This window comes from Cebus imitator, unplaced genomic scaffold (genome assembly GCF_001604975.1).
Source record: "Cebus imitator isolate Cc_AM_T3 unplaced genomic scaffold, Cebus_imitator-1.0 Scaffold184, whole genome shotgun sequence".
Classification (NCBI taxonomy): Eukaryota; Metazoa; Chordata; class Mammalia; order Primates; family Cebidae; genus Cebus; species Cebus imitator.
In genome coordinates this window covers 4,036,771-4,058,499 of record NW_016107499.1, presented here as the reverse complement: position 1 = coordinate 4,058,499, position 21,729 = coordinate 4,036,771, and the positions used below count along the sequence as shown (strand labels likewise).

The 21,729-nt window shown below is 33.2% G+C and overlaps 1 long non-coding RNA gene across 1 annotated transcript in view; it reads left to right on the top strand.

Moving 5' to 3' along the window:
* Positions 1–20,011, top strand: part of LOC108316226 — a 26,345-nt gene extending 6,334 nt beyond the window's left edge. Inside the window, exons 3-4 of the long non-coding RNA XR_001830244.2 lie at positions 17,412–17,500; positions 18,505–20,011. This is a non-coding gene — a long non-coding RNA (uncharacterized LOC108316226). The remainder of the gene's footprint in view (positions 1–17,411; positions 17,501–18,504) is intronic.
* Positions 20,012–21,729: the final 1,718 nt, after the last annotated feature.

The following is a 21,729-nucleotide window of genomic DNA, read 5'->3' as shown; positions in this document are numbered from 1 at the left end:
GCCTCAGCCTCCCACAGTGCTGGGATTACAGGCTTGAGCCACCGTGCCTGGCCTTCTGATATTTTCTAATTTCCCTTGTGCTTTATTCTTTGATCTATTTATTTAAAAGCTTGTTATTTAATTTTCATATGAGTTTTTCAGTTTTTTTCTGTTACTAATTTCTAGTTACTTTATATTCAGAAGAAAAACAGATGATTGTAATATTTCAATCTCCTTAAATTTGTTAAGGTTTGATAATTTAAGTTACGGTATATACTGAAGAATATTCTGTGTAACTCTTGCTCTATCTAGAACTTCCAGTTCTATGTTGAATACATAAATGTGTCTTCTGGGTTGGGAGGAATAGTTTGTGTATATATCTGTTAGGTCTAGTTGGTTTATTATATATTTTCTCATTGATTTTCTGTCCATTTCATTATTAAGAGACATCCAAATGCTCTTTTGGTTACTGTTTTCATGGATGATCTTTATTATTTTACTTTTAGGCTCTTTGTGTCTTGGCATCTAAAGTAGGTTTCTTGTACTTGTCAGAAAGGAACTATTTAACATTTATCCATTTGTTACATGTTTGTTGTATATATTTTTGTTTCTCAATTTTTTCATTTCATTTTTGTAATGACTTGATGTTTTTGTAGTATACCCCTTTGATTTCATCATTTCTTTTATGTGTATTTTAATTTATTAGTGGTTATCTTGGGGATTATATTAAGACCTTAAATTCATTATTTTTTATTATTATTTTTTTATACTTAAATTATTGTGCAGAACATGTATGGCAGTTTGCTGCATCTATCATCCTGTCATCTACATTAGGTATTACTCATTCCCCAATCCCTATTTATCCTTCCCCAATCCCCTCACCCACTAACTCCTGACAGGCCCCCATGTGTGATGTTCCCCTCACTGTGTCCATGTGGTTTCATTGTTGAACACCCACCTATGAGTGAGAAAATGCAGTGTTTGCTTTTCTGTTCTTGTGCCATGTTGCTGAGAATGATGGTTTCCAGCTTCATTCATGTCCCTGCAAAGGACATGAACTCATCCTTTTTTATGGCTGCATACTACTCCATGGTGTGTATGTGCTACATTTTCTTTATCCAGTCTATCCTTGATGGGCATTTGGGTTGGTTCCAAGTCTCTTCTATTGTAATCAGTACCACAGTAAACATATGTGTACATGTGTGTTTATAATAAAATGATTTTTTAAAATATTATTGCATTTTAGGTTTTGGCATACCTGTGAAGAACATGTAAGATTGTTGCATAGGTACACACATGGCAGTGTGGTTTGCTGCCTTCCTCCCCTTCACCTATATCTGGCATTTCTCCCCATGTTATCCCTCCCCAATTCCCCATCCGCTGCTGTCCCTCCCCTATTCCCCCCCAAGAGACCCCAGAGTGTAGTGTTCCCCTTCCTGTGTCCATGTGTTCTCATTGTTCAGCACCCACCTGTGAGTGAGAACATGTGGTGTTTGATTTTCTGTTCTTGTGTCAGTTTGCTGAGAATGATGGTTTCCAGATTAATCCATGTCCCTACAAAGGACACGAACTCATCATTTTTTATGGCTGCATAGTATTCCATGATGTATATGTGCTACATTTTCCCTGTTCAGTATATCATCGATGGGCATTTGGCTTGGTTCCAAGTCTTTGCTATTGTAAATAGTGCTGCAATGAACATTCATGTGCATATGTCTATATAATAGAACGATTTATAATCCTGTGGATATATACCCAGTAATGGGATTGCTGGGTCAAATGGAATTTCTATTTCTAGGTCCTTGAGGAATCGCCACACTGTCTTCCACAATGGTTGAACTAATTTACACTCCCACCAACAGTGTAAAAGTGTTCCTATTTCTCCACATCCTCTCCAGCATCTGTTGTCTCCAGATTTTTTAATGATTGCTATTCTAACTGGCATGAGATGGTATCTCAATGTAGTTTTGATTTACATTTCTCTAATGAACAGTGATTATGAGCATTTTTTTCATATGTTTGTTGGCCTCATCGATGTCTTCTTTTGTAAAGTGTCTGTTCATATCCTTTGCCCACTTTTGAATGGGCTTGTTTTTTCTTGTAAATCTGTTTTAGTTATTTGTAGGTTGTGGATATTAGCCCTTTATCAGATTGGTAGATTGCAAATTTTTTTTCCCATTCTGTTGATTGCCAATTCAATCTAATGACTGTTTCTTTTGCTGTGCAGAAGCTGGGGAGTTTGATTAGGTCCCATTTGTTTATTTTGGCTTTTGTTGTCAATGCTTTTTGTGTTTTAGTCATGAAGTCCTTGCCTATACCTATGTCCTGAATGGTATTGCCTAGGTTTTCTTCTGGGGTTTTTATGGTATTAGGTCTTCTGTTTAAGTCTTTATTCTATATGGAGTTAATTTTAGTGTAAGGTGTCAGGAAGGGGTCCAGTTTCTGCTTTCTGCACATGGCTAGCCAGGTTTCCCAACACCATTTATTAAACAGGGAATCCTTTCCCCATTGCTTCTTTTTGTCAGGTTTGTCAATGATCAGATGGTTGTAGATGTGTGGCATTGCCTCCGAGGCCTCTGTTCTGTTCTATTGGTCTATATCATTGTTTTGGTAAGTACCATGCTGTTTTGATTCCTGTAGCAGTGTAGTATAGTTTGAAGTCAGGTAGTGTGATGCCTCCAGCTTTGTTCTTTTTGCTTAGAATTGACTTGGCTATGTGGGCTCTCTTTTGGTTCCATATGAAGTTTAAGGTGGTTTTTTCCAAGTTCTGTGAAGAAGGTCATTGGTAGCTTGATGGGGATACCATTGAATCTGTAAATTACTTTTGGCAGTATGGCCATTTTCATGATATTGATTCTTCCTAATTATAATCCTTTGGTTATGTACCCAGTAATGGGATTGCTGCGTCAAATGGTATTTCTAGAACCTTGAGGAATCACCACACTGTCTTCCACAATGGTTGAACTAATTTACAATGGCACCAACAGTGTAAAAGTGTTCATATTTATCCACAGCCTTGCCAGCATCTGTTATCTCTTGATTTTTTAATGATTGCCATTCTAACTGGCATGAGATGGTATCTCAATGTGGTTTTGATTTGCATTTCTCTAATGTCCAGTGATGATGAGCTTTTTTTCATATGTTTGTTGGCTGGATAAATGTCTTCTTTTGAGAAGTGTCTGTTCATATCCTTGGCCCATTTTTTGATGGGGCTGTTTGCTTTTTTTCTTGTAAATTTGTTTAAGTTCTTTCTAGCTACAAATAGAATAAAATTCCTTGGAATATAACTAACAAGGAATGGGAAGGACATCTTCAAGGAGAACTACAAATCCCTGCTTAAGGAAATAAGAGAGAACATAAACATATGGAAAAAATTCCATGCTCATGGTTAGGAAGAATCAATATCATGAAAATGGCCATACTGCCCAAAGTAATTTATAGATTCAATGCTATCTTCATCAAGTTACCATGACTTTCTTCACAGAATTGGAAAAAACCACCTTAAACTTCATACGGAACCAAAAAAGAGCCCACATAGCCAAGACAATCCTAATGAAAACAAACAAAACAAAAAAACCCCACAAACCTGGAAGCATTATACTACCTGACTTCAAACTATACTACAAGGCTACAGTAATCAAAACAGCATGGCACTGGTACCAAAACAGAGATAGAGACCAATGGAACAGAACAGAGGCCTGAAAAGTAATGTCACACATTTACAATCATCTACTCTTTGACAAACCTGGCAAAAACAAGCAATGCGGAAAGGATTCCTTATTTAATAAATGGGATTGGGAAAACTGGCTAGCCATATTCAGAAAGCTGAAACTGGATCTCTTCCTTATACCTCATACAAAAGTTAACTCCAGGTAAATTAAAGATTTAAATATAAGACCTAACACCATAAAAGCCCTAGAGGAAAACCTAGGTAATATCATTCAGGATATTGGCATGGGCAAGGACTTCATGACTAAAACACCAAAAGCAATGGCAACAAAAGCCAAAATAGATAAATGGGATCTAATTGAAGAGCTTCTGCATAGCAAATGAAACTATTAGAGTGAAATGGCAACCAACAGAATGGGCAGAAAATGTTGCGATCTACCCAAAGATCTTAAATTTATAACAACTTAGTTTGAAAAATATCAGCTTTATTTCAGTAGTATACAAATACTCCTATACATTTTGTCCATCTCTTTATATTGTTATTTTCACTGACTACATCTTTGTACATTACATACCCATTAATATAAGTTTATAATTATTATTCTGTACTTTTTCTGTTAATTCATATAGGAAATAAAGAGGAGTTTCAATCCCAAGTTTTAGTTATATTGCCATTTACATTTACATTTGTAATTATATTATAGTTTAAAAAATATACACATTCAAGTTGATGTCTAGTGTCCTTCTGTTTCAGCCTAAATTTCTTATAGCGCAAGTCTACCAGTAATAAATCTTCTTTAGTCTATCTGGGCATGCATTAGTTTATTTTTCATTCTTGAACAAGACATAGATATATAATATGGATTTAAAATTATAGTTTTACATTATGAAATTGTACAAGTTATAGAATTATTGGTTCTCTTTTTTTTTTTTTAACAACTTTAAACATGTTATACCACTACCTTCTGGACCCCATGATGTTTGATGAGAAATCATCTATAAATTTTATTGGGAATCCCTCTATGTGAGTATTTGCTTCTCTCTTGCTGCTTTGAAGAGTCTTTTTCTTTTTCTTTTGGCAACTTGCTTATAATCTTTCTCTGTGTGGATTTTTTTTTATTTTGTCATAGTTCAGATTCTTTAGATTCTTAGATATGCAGTTCATGTCTTCAGATTTAAGAAAGTTTTGACCACTATTTCTTTAAATATTTTTATCTTCCTTTTTTTCCCTCCTCTTCTTCTGGGACACTTATAATGTACAGGTTGGTCCTCTTGATAGTGTCCCAAATGTCCCTTAAATTCTAATCACATTTTTGAAAATTCATTTTTCTCTGTTTCTAAAATTGTATTATCAGTTTTCAGTCTTCATATTTTCTGATTCTTTTTTCTATCTACTAAAAACTGTGGAATCCATGTAGTGATTTTTTTAAAGTTTAGCTATTTTACTTTCTAGTTCTAGACTGTTTTGTTCCTTTCTACCATTTCTGTCTCATCACTGACTACATCATTTTGTTCATAAGTCATTTTTAAAAAATGTTATTTAGTTCTTCAGGTTCTTGAACGTATTTAAAACAGTTGGTTTAAAGTCATTGTTTAGAAAGTTAAATGCCTATGTTTCCTCATGGACAGTTTTTGTCAATTTATTTTTTCTTTCCTTTTATTTGTTGTATACTTAAGAGATAAAATTTCAGTTTTGTTACATGGCTATATTATGTAGTGGTGAAATCTGGCATTTTAGCACAATCATCACACAAATAATGTAGATTGCGCCCATTAAGTAATTTCTCATCCCTTATTTGTTCTCCCACCCTTTCACCTTTCTAAGTCTCCAGTGTTTATCATTTTACCCTTTATGTCCATTTGTACATATTATTTAGCTTCCACATATAAATGAGACTGTGCAGTGTTTGAATTTCAGGTTTTTAGTTGTTTCACTTAACGATATTCTAGTTTCATCCATGTTGCTCCAAAAAAGACACTCATTTGATTCCTTTTTATGGCTAGTGTTCCATTGTATGTGTGTGTGTATTATATAATATATACCATATTTTCCTTATTATTCATCTCTTGAAGGACAATTAGGTTGATTCTGCATCTTTGCTATTGTAAACATTACTGATACATGAATACAAGTATCTTTTTAATATTTTTGTGTGTGTTCAGGGAGTATACCTCATAGTGGGATTAAGGATTGAATGGTAGTTCTATTTTTATTTCTCTGGGAAATCCTCATACTGTTTTTCAAAGAGGTTGTACAAATTTACATCCCACCAACGGTGTATAAACATTCTTTTTTGCTGTGCACCTCCCTCAATTTTTTTTTTTTTTTTTTTTTTTTTTTTTTTTTTTTTTTTTTTTTTTTTTTTTTTTTTTTTTTTTTTTTTTTTTTTTTTTTTTTACTCTGTAGTAATTGCCATTCTGACTGGCATGCGACAATACCTTATTGTGACTTTAAATTGCACTTCTCCGATGATGACTGGTGTTGAGTATTTTTTATATTTTTGTTGCCCATTTGTATGTCTTCTTTTGAAAAATGTCTATTCATGTCCTTTGCTCATTTTATAATAGGGTTATTTGGTTTGTTGTTGCTGTTCTTTGAGTTCCTTATAGATTTTCAAATCAATTTCCTGTCAGTTGCAGTGTTTGCAAATATTTTCGAATCTTCAGGTTGTTAAGTCTGTTGATTATTTTTTTTACTATATAGAGGCTTTTTAATTAAATCTTATTTATTTATTTTTGGTTTTGTTCCTTGTGTTTTTCAGGTCTTAGTCATAAATTCTTTTCCTACATTATTTGTTATATGCTTTGTAGCTAAATGTTTTTTGTTGTTGTTGTTGTTTTGTTTTGTTTGTTCTGGTTGTTCTTAATGAACTTTGACTATTACAATTTGATAGCATTATATATCAGATTATCTCTTTTTCCCAAGGTTTGAGTATCATGATTGTTGAAGGCCACCTTTGTTCAGCCAGTGTTTTGACAGACATTTTGTTGAATGTGAGGAGCTTAAACAAAATAGTATATGACAAATAACACTTGTCCCAATCTTTGAGGATAGACCCAATGCCAAAGCACTCCATCAACACTTAATGAGGCCATTTGTAACTCTGCCTCGGCCTCAGCTTTTACTTCCTGCTTACACTGAGCTTACAGATCAGCCAGTGATGAAAACTTAAGTCATTTGTTGGCCTGTGTCATCTCCATGATATACACATGGCTTTCCAGTTTCTCCAGTACAGAAAAACACATTTGAAGCCATCATTTTCTGAAAAAAAACTCAATTCACATCCTCTCTTTTCTTCTTACTCCTTAGACTATCTATGGTGAGTGATAATCACAATATTTTTCTCCTGGATGTTGTGAGTTTTTTAATCACTTTTTAATATTATTGAAAAATGCCTACCCTTTTCCTACTCTGACTTTATTTCAAGCTAGAAAAAAAAATAAACAGATATGAATGCCTTATGCGAGTCTTTCTGCCTCCAGATGTTAGAACAGACAAGCTATATTGTGAACACACAAGTGAGACATTAAACAATAAAATTAAAGAGGGTAACATTTTAATAATAAAATATAGAATAATTTCATATGAAGTTTAAGGTGCTTTTTTCCAATTCTGTGAAGAAGGTCTATGGTAGCTTGATGGGGATAGCATTGAATCTGTAAATTTCTTTGGGCAGTATGACCATTTTCATGATATTGATTCTTCCGAACCATGAGCATGGAATGTTTTTCCATCTGTTTGTGTCCTCTCTTATTTCCTTGAGCAGGGATTTGTAGTTCTCCTTGACGAGGTCCCTCACATCCCTTGTAAGTTGTACTCCTAGATATTAATTACCTTTGTAGCAATTGTAAATGAGAGTTCACTCATGATTTGGCTCTCTGTTATTGGTGTATGAGAATGCTTGTGATTTTTGTACATTGATTTTGTATCCTGAGGCTTTGCTGAAGTTGCTTATCAGCTTAAGGAGATTTTGAGCTGAGACAATGGGGTCTTCTAAATATACATTCATGTTGTCTGCAAATTGAGACAATTTAACTTCTTCTTTTCCTAGTTGTATGTCCTCTATTTCTTTTTCTTGCCTGATTGTCGTGGCCAGAACTGCCAATACTATGTTGAATAGGAGTGATGAGAGAGGGCATCCTTGTCTTGTGCCGGTTTTCCAAGGGAATGCTTACTGATATTGTCCATTCAGTACGATATTGTCTGTGGGTTTGTCATAATTATTATTTTAAGACATGTTCCATCAATGCCTAGTTTATTAAGAGTTTTTAGCATAAAGGGCTGTTAAATTTTGTAGAAGGCCTTCTCTGCATCAATTGAGATAATCATGGTTTTTGTCTGTGGTTCTGTTTAGGTGATAGGTTTACAGATTTGCATATGTTGAACCAACCTTGCATCCCAGCAATGAAGCCGACCTGATCGTGACAGATAAGCTTTTTGATGTGCTGTTGGATTCTGTTTGCCAGTATTTTAATGATAATTTTTGCATGAATGTTTATAATGTATATTGGCCTGAAGTTTTCTTTTAGTTGTGTCTCTGTCAGGTTTTGGTATCAGGATGATGATGTTCTAATAAAAATAAGTTAGGGAATATTCACTCTTTTTGTATTGTTTGGAATAGTTTTAGAAGGAATGGTATCAGCTCCTCTTTGTGCCTTTGGTAGAATTTGGCTGTGAACCCATCTGGACCTGGACTTTTTTTGTTTGGCAGGCTATTAACTGCTGCCTCAATTTCAGATCTTGTTATTGTTCTATTCAGGGATTCAACTTCTTCCGGGTTTAATCTTGGGAGAGTATAAGTGTCCAGGAATTTATTCATTTCTTCTAGATTTACTGGTTTATTTGCATAGAGGTGTTTGTAGTAATCTCTGATGGTAGTTTATATTTCTGTGGGATCAGTAGTGTATCCCCTTTATCATTTTTTATTGCATCTATTTGATTCTTCTCTCTTTTATTCTTTGTTAGTCTGGCTAATGGCCTATCTATTTTGTTGATCTTTTCAAAAAACCAGCTCCCGGATTCACTGATTTTTTGGAAGGTTTTTTTGTGTCTCTATCTATCTCCTTCAGTTCAGCTCTGATCTTAGTTAAAAGAAGTTACACTTCTTGTCTTCTGCTAGCTTTTGAATTTGTTTGATCTTATTGCTCTAGTTCTTTTAATCACTACATTAGGGTGTCGATTTTAGAACTTTCCTCATTTCTCTTGTGGCCATTTAGTGCTATAAATTTCCCTCTAGACACTGCTTTAAATGTGTCACAGAGATTCTGGTACATTGTGTCTTCATTCTCATTCATTTCAAAGAACATCTTTATTTCTGCCTTTACTTCATTATCCAGTATCATTGAGGAGCAGTCTGTTCAGTTTCCATGTAGTTATGCGATTCTGAGTTCATTTCTTAATCCTGAGTTCTAATTTGATTGAACTGTGTTCTGAGAGATGGTTATAATTTCCGTTCTTTTGCATTTGCTGAGGAGTGTTTTACTTCCAATTATGTGGTCAATTTTAGAATAAGTGTGATGTGGTTCTGAGAAGAATATATAATCTGTGGATTTGGGGTGGAGAGTTCTGTAGATGTCTATTAGGTCCATTTGGTCCAGATCTGAGTTCAAGTCCTGAATATCCTTGTTAATTTTCTGTCTAATATTGACAGTGGTGTGTTAAAGCCTCCCACTATTATTACATGGGACTCTAAGTCTCTTTTTAAGTCATTAAGAACTTGCTTTATGTATCTGGGTACTCCTGTATTGGGTGCATTTATATTTAGTATATTTAGCTCTTCTTGTTGCATTGATCCCTTTACCATTAGGTAAAGGGATGCCCTTCTTTGTCTCTTTTGATCTTTGTTGGTTTAAAATCTGTTTAACCAGAGACTAGGATTGTAACTCCTGCTGTTTTTTGCTATTTGCTTGGGAAATCCTCATCCATGCCTTTATTTTGAGCCTATGTGTATCTTTGCAGGTGAGATGGGTTTCCTGAATACAACACACCAAAGGGTCTTGACTCTTTAGCCAATTTACCAGTCTGTGTCTTTTGATTGGGGCATTTAGCCCATTTACATTTAAGGGTCCTGCCATTTTGATGCTAGCTGGTTGTTTTGTATGTTGATGCAGCTTCTTCATTGTGACCATGGTGTTTACCATTTGGTTCTTTTTTGCAGTGGCTGGTACTGGTTGTTCCTTTCCATGTTTAATGCTTCTTTCAGGAGCTCTTGTAAGGCAGTCCTGGTGGTGATGAAATTTCTCAGTAGTAGCTTGTCTGTAAAGGATTTTATTTCTCCTTCACCTATGAAGCTTAGTTTGGCAGGATTTGAAATTCTTTTTTTTTTTTTTTTAAGGATGTTGAATATTGGCCCCCACTCTCTTTTGGCTTGTAGGGTATTTGCCAAGAGATCCTCTGTGAGTCTGATGTGCTTCCCTTTGTGGATAACTCTACCTTTCTCTCTGGCTACCCTTAGTATTTTTTCCTTCATTTCAGCCCTGGTGAATCTGACGACTGTATGTCTTGGGGTTGAACTTCCCAAGGAATATATTTGTGGTGTTCCTGGAATTTCCTGAATTTGAATGTTGCCCTGCCTTGCTAGGCTGGGAAGCCTACATAGCGAAGACAATCTTAAGCAAGGAAAAAAAAAAAAATAAAGGCTAGAGACATCACACTACCTGACTTCAAACTATACTACAAAGCTATAGGAATCAAAAGAGCATGGTACTGGTACCAAAACAAAGATACAGACCAACATAACATAATACAGACCTCAGAAACAATGCCACACTTCTATAACCATCTGATTTTTGACAAACCTGAGAAAAAACAGCAACGGGGAAATAATTACCTATTTATTAAATGGTGTTGGGAAAACTGGCTAGTCATATGCAGAAAGTTGAAACTGGATCCTTTCCTTACACCTTATACAAAAATTAACTCTAGATGGGTTAAAGATTTAAACATAAGACCTAACACCATAAAAACCCTAGAAGAAAACCTAGGCAATACCATTTGGGACATAGGCATGGGCAAGGACTTCATAACGAAAACACCAAAAGCAATGGCAACAAAAGCCAAAATAGACAAATGGAATCTAATTAAACTGAAGAGCTTCTGCACAGCAAAGAAATTGTCGTTAGAGTGAACTGACAACCAACAGAATGGGAAAACATTTTTGCAATCTACCAGTCTGACAAAGGGCCAATATCCAGAATCTACAAAAACTTCACAAATTTACAAGGAAAAAAAAAAAACTCCATTAAAAAATGGGCAAAGAATATGAACAGACACTTCTCTAAAGAAGATATTTATGCAGCCAACAAACACATGAAACAAGCTCATCATCACTGGTGATTAGAGAAATGCAAATCAAACCACACTGAGATAACATTTCATGCCAGCTAGAGTGGTGAACATTAAAAAATCAGGAGACAACAGGTGTTGGAGAGGATGTGGAGAAATAGGAATGCTTTTACATTGTTGGTGGGAGTGTAAATTAGCTCAACCATTGAGGAAGACAGTGTGGTGATTCCTCAAGGATACAGAACTAGAAATACCATTTGACTCAGCAATCCCATTACTGGGTATATACCTAAAGGATTATAAATCATTCTATTATAAAGACACATGCACACGTACATTTATCACGGCACTGTTCACAATAGCAAAGACTTGGAACCAAGCCAAATGCTCATTGATGACAGACTGGATAAAGAAAATGTGGCACACATATACCATGGAATAGTATGCAGCCATTAAAATTATGAGTTCATGTCCTTTGCAGGGACATGGATGAAGCTGAAAACCATCATTCTCAGCAAACTGACACAAGAACAGAAAACCAAATACCGCAGGTTCTCAGTCACAAGTGGGTGTTGAACAATGAGAACACATGAACACAGGGAGGGGAACATCACACACTGGGGCCTGTCGGGAGTAGGCAGGGGATAGCATTATGAGAAATATCTAATGCAAGTGGTGGGATGATGGATGCAGCCATCCATCATGGAATGTGTACACTTAATGTAACAAACCTGTTTGTTCTGCACATGTACCAGAAAACTTAAAGTATAATTTAAGAAAGGTATATATAAAATATAGAATAATTCCAAATTGTCCTACTATCCAATTAAATATTGCTGTTTATACACCATAATTAATGCATTCATATTTATATTAATATTTGAATAGAAATTGTTTTGATTAATAAATTAATACTAATATCCATCAATATTTATATCAATCTATAAATTAATACTAATAACACAAATTTTAGAAACATATGCAGAGTATAAACAACACAGAAAATACATCACAATTCATTTTATGAGGCTAACACAACCTTTTTACCTAAAACTGAGATGACAGTGCAGGGAAAAATTATAGGTAACTAATTCAGGAACACAGTGGTAATATTAAACAAAGTGGTAAATATGCTAGCAAAATGTTAATTCCACTTCAGTATGTAAACATTAAAATTATAGAATAGAAATAGGTGCAAATTCATAATTCTAATGAAACATTTTTAATAGACCCAATAAAAAATAAGACAATGTCACTACCTGTTGACACCAATAATACACCAACTCACAAATATTGATTATTTAATGGTTCATTATGCAATTTCAACTATCTTCCAAGGATTAAAAATGTATACAGTACCAATGTAACAAACATACAGGATCTACACATGTACCCCAGAACTTAAAGTATAATAAAAAAATGTATGCAATTATTGTAGGAAATGAAAAATAATTATGCTGAGGTCTAGACGAGGCCTTCAGATGTTGTGATATTCATCATTCTTCTAAATAGAAAATAGGTCATAGAGGAAATCATAATGGAAATTAAAAAGGATTTTTTGATGATAGCTAAACATTGTAACATAACCAAATCCAGACCTAACAGACCTGTGGCATCTCATGTGTTTATTATAAAAGAGAAAGACTGACAATCAATATATTAAAAGGAATCTGAATCAAAATACCAGAAATAATTCAAAGTAAATTTAAAAGAAAAATAAAATAATGAAGAGTAGGGCATAATGTAATGAAACTAAAACTAAGCCTAAATAAATCATTTAAAATATTGTTATTTTCGAGTGACAAAACGATACCTTTGTTGGAAGGCTGATCATGCTTAGTGGGTAGAAGACACATATAGCTGAAATGAGGATGACAGTGGGCCATTAGCAACAGATTCTGCCAAAAAGAAAACATATTATGAATTATATTTTATTAATGAAATAAAAACTTAGCTTTAAAGAAAAGGTGAATAAAAACTTAGCTTTAAGAAAAGGTGAAATAGAAAATATATAAAATCTTACAACTCTTATATATTAATTTAATTATAAAATAATTCAACTCCTTACCCTTGTAATATCAAAAATATACAAATATGGGGTATTTAATGATTCATGATATAAATAATAATTTAACTATAAAACAATTATATTAATACAATGACAGCAATATGAAAAATATTTGCCACTAAAGAAATTACAGGCCTATATGATTTGCCCTGCAAACTCTAATAATGCTAAAGGAAAAGCAATACATCTATCTTATCAACTCTTGCAGAGTATCAGCAAAACAGAAAATATGTCACAATTCATTTTATGATGCTAACATAACCTTTTTACCAGTAACTGAGATGACAATGCAGGAAAAATTATAAGTAACTAATTCAAGAACACAGTGGAAATATTAAGCAAAATGTTATGAAACCGATTAAACATACATTATAGCTTCCTTGGTTTAAATCTGACTCAGTTTTACACTAGAAAATCAAATACTGTAATTCATCTCAAATGCTGAATAGGAAAATATATGTCACAATAAATGCAGAAAAAGCTTTTGAGTAACTGCAATATGTATTAATACAGAAAATGCTCTTAGCAAATCAGTAATAAGAGTGAAACTTCCACAATATGAAAATACTTACCTCCAATAGCAAATATATTAATCAGGAAATGTAAGTTTTCCCTCAGATCAGGAATGAAACAAAGATGCACACCAATGTCATTTCTATTTGACTATAAGCTAAATGCTTTGGCCATTGACTGAAAGGTTTAACAGCATATTCATTATCATTTTATCTCATATACACATATAATAGCATTTAGTTGTCACTAAGTTTTGGTTTATATAGATAACTTGTCCATTTCCCTTTTTTCTGCACTGGCTTCTTAAACATGTTTTGAGATACATCTATGTTGCATGTAGCCATATTTCACTTTGTTCCATTGCTAGAAAATATTGCTGTATTATACTCCAGTTTATTTTCCATCCTACTGCTGATAGTCATTGAGTCATTCATAGCTTGAGGTATATTCATAAACAAATTTGTCATAAACATTTCTAACACCCTGTTGTACCTGCTCAAAGACTAAAGATTATTCGGAGTACCTATCTGGAATTCACGGGTCATACCATACATGGATCATCAACATTGCTGAACTGTTTGCCAAAGTCACTGAGCCATTGTCTACTCTTTATAGCAAAGCAGAAGACTTTCATTTCTACATGGCATAACTAATAACACTTGCTATAATCAATTAAAAAATACCAGTCTTGAATTAATCTAATATGTATATATATACACATTCATATTTAGAAACATTTTCCCTTATGATTTTTGTTTTTCATCTTGTTTAAAAACTCTTTTCAACTCCAAAGAAGTTCATGATATACAACTGCTTAATGTCTTTATATTTTTCTCAAATAAGTAGGGAATTAAACTGTGGAAATGATATGGTGTAGGAATTCAATTTTATTTTTATATTGATATGACAATATGGTATCTCAATTTATTAAAGTATCCATTCTTTCCTTATTTATCTACCACAACATATCTCATATATCAAGGGTTCATATAAGTATAGATCTATTTTGTGGCTCTCTTGTCTATTCCAACATCCGTTTTCCAAATGCTTGTGCCAATTCCACATTTTTCTTAATCACTTTAGCTATATAAAAAGTTACAACATCTTATAGATGATCTCTTTCCACCTTATTTTTCTTCAGAAATATTCTGCCTAATGGACTATTTTTGCATTTATATACATAAAATATATGAATACATTTGTCAAGTTCAACAAAAATATTTTATGACTGGAATTATACTGCATACACATAAAAATTTGTGGAGACATAATATCTTTATAAGGTAGGATTGCCAAGAACTCTAAAGGGTCTGAAATTTTATTTTACGTGTCAGCTCTCCAGTTTGCCTGACACAGTTTTAAGAATGCTGGCTTGGGTAATACATAATTTATACTGGGTAAAGGTTAGCCTGTCTAACTCTTGCCTGAGAAGGGGACATTATCTTTATTATATAGAATGATAAATTTTACATTTGATGTTTATTGCATTAATATAATAACAAATAGCTTTAAAAATAGTTGGAGAAAATGGAGTTTATGATTCTGAATGAATAACATGCAGAAACATGAGAGGGGCATGAGTAGTTTTTTACTAACAGGAATCTTTATCAGCAATCATGGCATATCTTAATGTTTATTTATACGTTAATATATCTAGATTTGGAAAGAATAAAATCTCTAGGAGAAAGGAAGAATATTTACACATGGAGGGACTTCCAGGAAGCTTCTGATTTGTAGGCAATTATCCACATCTTGAGCTTCATGGTATTTACGTGGATATTCTCTTTACAAGTATTCTTTAAAATATGCATACATATTTTGCAAAATTATTATCTGTAATTTCATGAGAAAATATGTAAAAGTATTCTTTTAAAAATAACGTAAGCAATACAACCCAGTAGGGGACAGGACCATTATGGATTTGAGTGAACTTAGAGCTTCATTGCATTTATTTATTAGTTTTGTCTAGCTATGGTTTTTCTATACTTCTAGGGAGTATCACTCCAGGAGTTCCAACTAGGAGCCTAAGGTTTGGGGAATTAATTACAAATACTTTTTAAGTATTTTGACTTCTATGACTTATGAAAGAAATAAAAGTGCAAATTATGATTCTTATTATTTTAGGTCAGTGGATTTTAGATATGAAGGCCATCATTATATTGACAAAGACTTTTAGCCACTGTGTTTTCGAGAAAAAACATATACATAGAAATGTACATAGATACACTGTATTACCTATAATTTCAAAAAATTCATAGGTCTACATAAGAACATTCCCAGATCAGCCATGAACTTAGTTAAGAACCAGTTCTTTCTTCAGGGTTTTCAGCCTAGTTGAGGATACAGGACACATTTTTAAGCAATTAACAAGACTAATGACAACATGAAGAACATTCAAATTGCCAGATGAAAAGCATAGCCAGTAATGACTATAGTAGTACAGAAGAATAAAAAGAAAAATCTTGGACATTGATGAAGAGTTGATGGAGAAGATAAGATCCGAATGATAAATAAGACAAAAGTGTAGAGAATGAAAAGGGCTTTTATGTAAAATGAACAGATAACGAAAAGGCAGAAAAACAAAATAAATGCTGTTTATTTTTGGCAAAGGTGATATAGGGTGAGTTGGGTCAATACTTATGTATCCAATAATGTGACAGCACTAATTGTATAGACAAAAGAGCAACTAGAGAAAATATTCAATGTGCTCAAGACACTGTGCTCAAAACGAAGTCACATCTTTAGTGAAAAAAATGTCAAAATTAAATCTTAAAACTATGTAACTATAAAGAGAAGTAAATAAATGTAGGAAAGATTAACAAGGAGGCAAAACGTTTCTGTCTATGAGGATTTAAAAGTTGTTTAATGATGTGGAAGTATAATGCGTGGTTCAAACTGAAAGTAGTTCAGTAGCAAGGAAGACCAGGATGCCACAGAGTTACCTTTATATCGATTGTCATGTTTAGATTTTTTTATGAAAAATGAAGACATAGGTAGAGAGAAACAAACACCATGGTGCTGACCTCAGAAGAGAAAGAAATAGCTTTGAGTAAGATGCACTGAATTCTTACATGTTTATTTGCATTACACCAAAACATTATTCAGAAAAAGTTTGCAATGACCTAGAAATGCATACTACTATATTTGCTAGGATTTTCAAAAGCAAAAACAAGGAAACAGAAAATCAGAAAATTGAAACGAAGAAAAATAAGGTTAAAATATATTTTGATAGAGTTCAAAATTTAAATCATAAATTTCTACAGGCCAACAAATTGTAAGAAGTTAATGTAGCTGTGGTTTTTCAAGATGTCAAAGAAATAAATATTAGTAAATTAAGACACATTGTCCCTAAAATATAAAAAGTTTTAAAGTAACCATGCCAATTTTTGGAATTAAACCCCGAAAGACATAGTTCTTACATGTTATTTAAACAATATATTATGACACATAGTAACTATGAAGGACATTAATAAAATTTTTTGAAATTGCTTATATCTACTTTTTTAATGGCAAACTGTAGTTTGGTAAAAAGTCTATGGAGGTTAAAATTATGAGAATATCTACACTGATGTAGAATTTAAGGTACAAATTTTATAAATCTATCACTGTTATAAAATATGAGTTGATATTTTTATATACATGGTGTTGTTTTAACTGTCCTTTAAAATTTATATCAAATTTATGCTTAAAGGTGGAAGATATTTTAAGACTGCACTGTTAACAAATACATATCTAAATGACAAGGCGTCTATCAAATTGAATGGATTACTTAACATTTTCATTTTCTTATTGATTTGTTTATTCTTTCTTAATAGTAGATATACTATGTTGCCAATTATTAGATTAACAATACTGAAATTGGTCAAACATATTTCACACATACTTTATTTATTATAGGCACAATAAAATGGTGTCACAACAAGAATTAAGAGAGCATCCAGCAGCTGAAGGAAAAGAACATCCAAAGATCTCATTACCTTTTCTGTGTAAGGATGCTTGCTTCGGGGACCATGGGATATACACATGGCTTCTACTCTCCTTTTACTGTAGTCATAAAGAGCAACTGAAGCTCATAAAAAGTAGCTGGCAGATTTGTAAAAGATATAACAGCTTGTTCACAGAGTTTCTATAGAGCCATCTAAGGAAAATTTCCTTTCCAAAGCATTGCTAGGAGCTATTTATCTTAGAACTGCCTACTTTGTCACAGTGAACTGAGTATTCCTCCTGTCATCTAGTTTGCCAAACAAGGACCTGTTCTCTTTGACTTTTTCCTCAATAACAGTCAACACTGTATACATGAAGCATGAGAATTCAATACTTATAGAGTAATGGATCTGTCCTGAGGTGAAGGTCAATTTATGTGTTTGTGTATATACACATTTGCAAGATAATTCATATTGTAAATTTATTACATTAATTTGCACATATTTTATAGCAGTTCTGGACATACAGATGGGCAGAAGATAACCATCCCTTTGTAAAAAAATTAAGAGGTATTTAATTCTCTCTGCTGATAAGCCTGTGTTCTAAAAGGTTCACATTATTTAATCTGACTTTTATTTTTAATGAACATAAAGACTAAAGTAGCATTATAATGTTATCTAGAAACTAATGTATAGTTGTCCAATAACAGCTGATAAAAATTTCACTAAAATTAGCTTATTAAATAAGTTTCCAATAAGTAAATGAACCCTGGGGGATATAAAATGGCAACAATAATTGTCAGGAAATGTTTCCAAAACATTCTAGATTATTTACTTCAACCACAGAATCTGGGAAGGGGGAGTTCATAAAATATGGACAGAATAAGGAAAACTCTAAGTTCTGAAAGGAAAAGAAAAGAGTCAGAGAAAAGCAGAGGCAGAAAGTGACAGAGAGAATCTGATAGCGTTTCCAAAGGCACCCCAGCTAGAAGGAAATGTAGTAACTGCCACAATGCCCCAGAAAAATGAAGTTGGGACTTAATATATCTCTTGTAATATGTCACAAGGTACCTAGTCGACATCTACGTAAATGTAGCCCTCATTGGCTGGAATCATAATGACATCTGCATCTGGAACTGGCCACCAGTATAACACCCACAAAATGCATGACAGATTTCAGACCACATGAAAAGTCTACAGAGTGAGAATATGAAAATCCATCAATGAGGAGAAAAAATGTTATCTCCCACTAAGAACACTTTCCAGAAGCTACACAATTCCAGTTATTGATTCATTCCATTTACTATAGCCTGTTTATCTTGCTATGCCTAAAAGCAAGGGAAACTGAAATAGTTGCTATTATGTTCTGTAACTCAGGTTAGCCTAGCTTCAGAAGTTTTAATAAAGAAAATATATTGAAATATTTTACGGTAGCTATTCACTTCCAAATATGCAATTTTTGTTTCAGCTCAATCTTCCATTTTAATATCCTATCACACTCCTTCATATAGGTTTAGATATAATTTTAACTTCTTTCTAAGGGACATTGTTTCCTATAATAAAAGCAGTTCAACTATCTGCTAAGTCATTGCTTTCCTATTATAAGCTATTTTGATTACAATCAATCTGTGCAAAACATTAGGGTGCTTTAGCAATGATTAAACACCAATGAATACTTTCTTAGTTTTACATGGTGAGTAAAACAAATATGGCCCCATAGTCTCATCTCAGTTTCCATAAGTCACTATCAATTCAGGCAGAAAACACATAAATTGAAATTTTTGATTTCCCCAAATGGAAGATAAATTAGACAGCAATGTTGAGTTATAATCTCCAAACCCAAAATTTCTGTGTTTTCCACATAAGAAATCCAAACTGAGAGGTGTACAACAGCCCAAGAACTGAATATGAACACCAGCCTCAAAAGCAGAACATTGACTATCAGGACAAAAACTCCAAAATGCACTGGGGAGCCTTGTGGACACAGGAGGTCTTTCAGAGAGTGAGCATCATCATGACAGGATGGGCATGCTAAGACATCTCTGTATCCTATTTTACTCCCTCATTAAGGAGAAATCAAATTCCTATTCTGACTGAGATTTTCACACAGTTGGGAGAGAATTAAAACCAATTTTTGGTGCTCTTTTTAGGAAAAGCTCTGAGCCTCAGTAATATATTATGAACCAAGATAAAATGATTAGATTCATAAATAATTTTGGAAGGCTAGACAAAGTGATATTTAATAACCCAACTGAGTGGTAGTGGATAACAAAATACCATATCACCATTAAGAAATAGGCCCAATTAAATATCTCTTTTTGTGTACTTAGTAGTAGTAGCAGTGGTAGTAATATTATTAGTGTAATGCTTTATGGCAATCAAAATCAGCATGATAAAATCATTCTTACCATATAGCTTGTCTTTTTATTTGAATTGTTATTTTTAATTTTAAATATCAAGTAAATGAGTTATTTCTGAGGCTTCTCTTCTGTTCCATTTACTTCCTATTTACTGGGAATTACTTCCTATTCAAACACTACATTTACCATAACAATAAAATGTTTACATAATTATTCATATATTGTTTAAAATCTTTTAATTATACAAATACTATTCAGGACATAGGCATGGGCAAAGAATTCATGACTAAAACACCAAAAACAATTGCAACAACAGTCACAATTAATAAATGGGATCTAATTAAACTAAAGAGCTTCTGCACAGTAAAAGAAACTGTAATCAAAAAGGCCACCTACAGAATGTGAGAAAATTTTGCAATCTATTTATCTGAGGGCTAATATCCAGAATCTGCATGGAACTTAAACAAATTTACAAAACAAATCACAGCCCCATCAAAAAGTGGGTGAAATGTATGAACAGGTGCTTCTCAAAAGAAGACATTTATGTGGCCAACAAACATGAAAAAAGCTCATCATCACTTCTCATGAGAAAAATGCAAATTAAAGCCACAATGTTGTGATACCATCTCATGCCTGCTAGAATGGCAATCATTAAAAAGTAAGGAAATAACAGATGCTGGCGAGGATGTGGTGAAAGAGGAAAACCTTTATACTGTTGGTGGGAGTATAAATTAGTTCAACCATTGTAGAAGACAGTGTGGTGATTCCTCAAGGATCTAGGACCAGAAATAACATTTAACCCAGCAATCCCATTAGGGGTATATACTCAAAGGATTATAAAGCATTCTACTATGAAGACACGTGCACATGAATGTTTAATGCAGCACTATTCACAATAGCAAAGACTTGGAACCAACCAAATGTCCATCAATGATAGACTGGATACAGAAAATGTGTCACATATATACAATGGAATACTATGCAGCCATAAAAATGATCAGTTCATGTCCTCTGCAGGGACATGAATGAAAGTGGAATCCATTATTCTCAGCAAACACAGGAATAGAAATCCAAACACCATATGTTTTCACTCATAAGTGGATGTTGAACAATGAGAACACATGGACACAGGGAAAGGAACATCACACATGGGGGCCTATCAGGTGGTGGGGGGCTAGGGGAGGGATAGCATTAGAGGAAATACCTAATGTTGGTGATGGATTGATGGGTGCAGCAAACCACCATGGTACATGTATACCTATGTAACAAACCTGCACATTCTTAGAGTATAATTTAAAAAATGGAAGTAAACCATTTCCTCAAACATACTTTAATAAATAAGAAAAAAATGAATAGAGAATCCAAGTATCACCTACACATTATTGATAAAATTGATTTTAAGTTTAAAAATTATCTAATGTGAGAAAAAATATGTTCACTAAACTCTGTGTTTGTAAGTTTCAATTAAAAAATTATTTGTAGGGAATATTTACATGGCCCCTTCTCACAGCAATCTAAGAAAACAAAAGAAACAAATTTACCCTATATCCAGAACTCTTGACAAATTATTAAACAATTTTTACCAATTAAGAAATGTAAATACTATTGCTGCCTTACCAGATAACTCAGAGCATCTTTGTCTAAGGAAGTGAAAGTTACAACTCAAACTTTTTTGTATTTAAAGAAAATCTATTTTCATAAAAGTCATAGGTGGGAGAGAGATGTTTCGCCTAATATCTCTGGTTATTACCTTAAGTAAAATCATAACATCTTTTGAAGGTATTAATGTGATATAGAATATTATTTGATTTTGGTAAAATAATTGCTTTAGATATGAAAATGAAAAAAGAACAAATATGTGGCAAAAGATAATCTCATTCACCTGACGTTAGATTCTATTAGCTAAACTTTACTTGCCATATATATATATAT